Here is a 5,686-nt window from a genome sequence, read left to right as displayed (position 1 = left end):
ACTGTATACAAAGTAGAATTAGTGGTACAGTAGTCAGTAACTTGTATAATGGGTGTGTTTTGTTGTTATTTTAGTTTAGTACTGGTTAAAGAGAAGAAGTCAATACAATTGATTATACATTACACTCATAATAGATTCTTATTATTTTTTCAAATGTTATTATCATTTTGATATTTTTTTTTCAAATTTTTGATCTTTAAGAATAAGATCTTCATAATGCAAGTTTGTTGTAAAAGATTTTATTGGTGTATTTTAAAGTAAAATACCCCTTTTTTTCTTCCGTTGATATCTTTACTTTGGAAAACTAAATAAGCTAAACTTATTTTTATTTTATTTGGAATAGTAATTACATTTAATTAATATAACTTATGTGGATTCCATTATGTTGTTAGCAGAAAAAAAAAATAAGGAAAGAATTTTTTTTTTTTCTTTGAGGGGGGACCTGAATGGTTGTAGTATTGACTGTTCATATGATATATTTTGTATTTCATTTTGATTTTGTACCAATTCATATGTAATATGAAGGGCACGATTATGATATGTGTTTACGCCCCCATGCGCCGGTGGCCATTGAGGCCACTCCAAAAGTTGCACTTTTGGCCCGGGCCGTTTCACAATTTGAGGCCCGGTGCCACCCTATCTTGTGCACCCATCCTTTTGTTTGTTTTTTTTCCAATTGTTTTTCTTTTTTTTAATCATACCACTTTTTTCTAATCTCACAGCAGCTGCAAGTATTATTATTCAGTATGTTTTTGTATCTCATAATTTTATTTTGTTGGCAGTTATTTTGTCTCAGGTGTTCTTGCTCTCAAACTTATTGAAAGTCCTGTATAAAGGTAATAAGAAATGGACTGTTTTCCCCACATTACAAATATGGATTTAAAACTTGCAACATTTAATTGCAGGGGAATTCAAGATCATGTAAAAAGACGCAAAATTTTTCATTATTTAAGATCCATTGAGAGTGATATAATTTTTCTTCAGGAAACCCACTCTTCAAAATCGGATGAACAATTTTGGATGCAACAATGGGGTGAAAAATCATGGTTTTCCAGCCATTCTTCAAACAGTAGAGGTGTAGCCATTCTAATTCGAAATAGGGTTTCTTTGGTCCTTGACTCTTCTTACATTGACCCTAATGGAAGATACCTCATTATATCTGCTAGTATTAATGAAGTTCCTTTAGTTTTAGTAAATTTGTACGGTCCAAATAATGATGACCCCAATTTTTTTCTTGAAGTCTTTAACAAAGTAGACCAATTTAAATACGCTTCTATTATATGTGCTGGGGATTTTAATGCTGTTTTGGGCCATCTGGACTATCAAGGGGGTAGGGACACCCACTCTAATGTCAAATCAAGTGAAATGTTAACAACACTTATGGAAGAATTTAATCTTTGTGATATTTGGCGTACTTTTAATCCAAACCTTAAACAATACACCAGACATCAAAAAAATCCTAAAGTGTTATCCAGGATTGATTATATTCTTGTTTCTGATAACTTTGTTACTAATTGTTCGCAATCAAAAATAAGTCCAGGTATTCAATCTGACCATTTCCTCGTTACATTAAATTTTAAAGGTGCCCAACCACTAAGGGGTCCAGGATTTTGGAAATTGAACTGTCAGTATTTACACAAAGATTCAGATTTTTGTACAATCATTAGGGACAACATTGAAGAATTTAAACTTATTAATTTTAAAAGTAATTGTAATCCAAATATTTTATGGGATGCGCTTAAATGTACCATTACCGGCATTTGTATAGAATACTGTGCACGTAAAAAGAAAGAAAAGAATTTCGTAAAAAGAGAACTTCTGCGGGAAATAGAGGAGGTAGAAAAAAAATTGAGTGTTGACTTAAATGATGATGAGCTTCTTAATGAGAAGGATTTTTTAACTCAAGCCTTAAATGATATTTTGGATGAAGAAACCAAAGGTTTAATTATTCGCTCGCGCATTCGTTGGATTGAAGAAGGGGAAAAAAGTTCAAAATATTTTTGTAATTTAGAAAAGAGGTCTGGAGAGAAGAAAAGTATTTTTAAATTAAAGAATGATGATGATGAGATTATTGTTAAGCAGGACACTATATTGGAAGAAATTTATTCATTTTATCAGCTCTTATACTCAAAACAATGTGATAACAATGTGATAACAATGTGATGTGAGGCCTCCATCCATTTCAAGTTTAATCGCTTATGATGGTGGTCTCCTGCATTCAATTATCTCTGTTGTTTACTGAAAAATACTGTATATTTTATTTCATGTTTCTGTGTATCAACATTGCTCAATGCAATCACCTATGTGAATCTATTTATGTACTGTTATCGATTCATTTCATTGCACTTGTTATTCTTTGTCTTTGTACTTTTTGAAGTTTGCATTCAAATTGCATTTGATTGAATGCAGAAATAAAAGCAAACAAACAAACAAAATAACAATTTAGGTGATGAAAAAGATGTTTTTTTATATTCTATTGAAATTCCCCAATTAAATGAAGTTGATAAGGATTTTCTTGATAAACCACTTTCAAAGAAGGAATTGTATGATACAATTACCTCAATGAAACATAACAGGTCACCAGGTTTGGATGGGCTACCCATAGAATTTTATATCGTGTTTTGGAAAGACATTTCTGATTTACTTTTAGATTCGTTTAATTTTTCCCTGCAGAATGGACTAATGTCTAGTTCACAAAGAAATGGAGTCATTACTTTGATTCCCAAAAAAGATAAAGATCATTCCTTTTTGAAAAACTTCAGACCAATTTCTCTTTTAACAGTAGACTATAAAATTTTAGCCAAAACTTTAGCAAATCGTTTAAAAAAATGTCTCTCGGATTTGATCCATCCAGATCAATCTGGTTTTTTAAAAGGAAGGAATATTGGAAATAACATTCGCTTAATTATTGATATAATAGAATATACAGATTTAAAGCAAATTCCTGGAGCAATTCTTCTCCTTGATATTCAGAAAGCTTTTGACAGTGTTTCGCATGTTGTATCGGGTAATGAGAAAGTTTAATTTTAGTGATAAATTTATTGATTGGATAAAGGTATTTTACTCAGGTAGGAAAAGCTATGTTTCAAATTATGGACATTTGACTACACCAATAAATATGGAACGAGGTATTTTCCAAGGGTGTCCTATATCCCCATACCTGTTTTTGTTGGTTATCGAGTCTATGGCTCTTGCTATTAGACAAAACCTAAATATTAAAGGTATCCCAGTGGGCGAAAATGATTTGAAAATTTCTTTGCTAGCAGATGACTCTACTTGTTTCATTGACGGTTCACAAAACTCGTTTAAATCACTTTTTGATACTATTGGTTCATTTTCTGAGAGTTCTGGCTGTAAGCTTAACATCTCTAAATCAGAAGCAATTTGGATTGGTTCTTTAAAGGGTTCTCAAAAATTTCCATTTTCGGAGAAAGGTCTTAAATGGAATAAGTCTACTTTTAAAACTCTGGGTATTCATTTTTCTTTGAACATAGGTAATCTGTATGATCTTAACCACAAGACAAAGCTTAAATCCATTGAAAATATTTTGAATTGTTGGCGTGTAAGAAATTTATCTGGTCGGGAAGATCTGTGTTATAAAGACCCTATTGCTGCCTCAACTTCTGTATTATTTTTCGGTATTATGTATAAAAATACCAAAGAAATTTTTTAGACAAATAAACACAATACTATATAAATTTATATGGAGTGGTGGAAGTGATAGGGTCAAAAGACACCTCTTGTGTAATGATTACTCTTTGGGTGGTTTAAAAATGATTGATCCATACATGTTTTCGATTGCACAAAAAATGACATGGGTCAAAATGCTTCTTGATGATAACTATCAAAGTATATGGAAATTTATTGAATTATGTATTTTAGATGATTTTAGTGGTAGAAAAGATATATTGTGGAAAGCACATCCCCCTGCATGTATTTTGAACAAATTAGGCTCAAGTCAATTAGCCGAATCTCTTCAAACATGGTACATTTTTAGAGAAAAAATTGTTAAAGATGAATTTAATACAGCTTTTTCTGCAATTGGTTCTTGTCAATGCATTTGGTTTAACAGAAGTATTCGTTCAAAATCCAAACAATACTTCTTGTATGAAGATTGGTTAGACAAAGGTATTGTCTTTATAAGTGATCTACTCAACCCTCCCCATCCAGGTTATAAATTATTTGAAGAACTGATTTTGGATTACGATATTAGCAAAAAGGACAGGCGGAAATACAATTTTTTATTGAAAAATATTCCAAAAGATTGGTTTGTTTCCTCTGATTTAACTCCAGACAAAATATTTGAGGAAATTAAAGCAAAACTTTTAAAGACTCAAAAAAATCCAAAGTTCGCTTACAGTATAATACAAGAAACATGTTATCCAGAAAGACAGACTGTATTTTGGAGTGACCTCCAAGAGTCCGAAGAAATCAATTGGAAAAGGTTCATGTGAACAACTTTTTATGTACCATAAATACACGTATTCGATCTTTTTATTTTAAGCTATTTCACAGAGCTATAGGTTTGAATAACTTTCTATATAAAATTAAAAGAAAAGATTCTCCCAATTGCTCATTTTGTAAGAATGCCCCTGAAACCTATATTCATATTTTTGTTCAATGTCCTTCAGTTCAACCCATTTGGGAGGATACTCTTAAAGCTATCTCTCAGAAAATCAATAAGCCACTAAATGTTTCATTATTTGAACAAATGTTTGGTTTTGATTCTGATAAATTTTTGACATATCTTTTTCTTTTACTTAAATATTATGTTTATATTTGTAAATTTCAAAATAAACCACCAAGCTTTAAAGGTTATAAATCGTATGTCATAGCCAACAAGGAGCTTGAGTATAATATTGCTAAAAGAAATAACAAACTTTCGATTCATTTCAGGAAATGGAGATTTGATCTGTAAATAGTATTTTTAGTTTTGCAGACGACATCTCACATGGGTCTGTATGAGTAGTTTTAACCTTGGCATGTTTTGATGGTATACAATGTGTATGTATTTTACATGTTTCTGCAGAATCAGCCATAATTTTGTATTATGTATAATTCAAGAAGTTGGTTATCTTATCTGTTCTGTGGAATTGGGTGATTCAAAAGCTTTTTTGGTTTTTAAGGCTACATTGCCCATACAGGTCTGTGGATGATGTTTTATGGGACATTGTATTAATTTGTTAAAGAGGAAAGCTTAATTGCTATTGTCAAATACATGTAGCCATGTATTCGTATCTTTATCTATAAATTGAAAAACCCCTCATCTTCAATAAGTTATGTATATTTTTTTTTAATGTAACACAATTTTTCATATTCTTAGTACTTGTACATATTCTGTATGTGTCATGTTAGTGACACTTAATGTGGATGGGGTACAAATTTTCATGAGACAGAAGGACTGCCTTAATTTTCCCTTACTAGTAAGTTAGATTACTACTAGTATACTGTACTAGGATTGTAGGTACATGGATGTTGAGATATTTTATCATTTGTTAAACCTGAAAGAATGTTATGTACAATAGTACATACATGTACTTATTTGGGTTTTGTATGAGTATTATGCAAAACTTGTTTACATGGTTTATGCTGTTTTAGGTTGTTTTCCATTCCAGCGAGTCACATACAGTTTATACTGCCAGCAGGTTTCGGGAATGACTCCGGCTTTCCGTTGGTGGCCTTGGGT

The 5,686-nt window shown here is 31.3% G+C and overlaps 1 pseudogene; it reads left to right on the top strand.

Moving 5' to 3' along the window:
- Window positions 1-3,118: 3,118 nt before the first annotated feature.
- On the top strand, window positions 3,119-5,040 carry LOC140239525 (uncharacterized; annotated as a pseudogene).
- The last annotated feature ends 646 nt before the right edge of the window (window positions 5,041-5,686 follow it).

This window comes from Diadema setosum, chromosome 16, assembly GCF_964275005.1.
Source record: "Diadema setosum chromosome 16, eeDiaSeto1, whole genome shotgun sequence".
In the NCBI taxonomy this organism is placed as follows: domain Eukaryota; kingdom Metazoa; phylum Echinodermata; class Echinoidea; order Diadematoida; family Diadematidae; genus Diadema; species Diadema setosum.
Note: the sequence above shows the minus strand (reverse complement) of the source record. Positions and strands in the feature narration are given on the sequence as shown.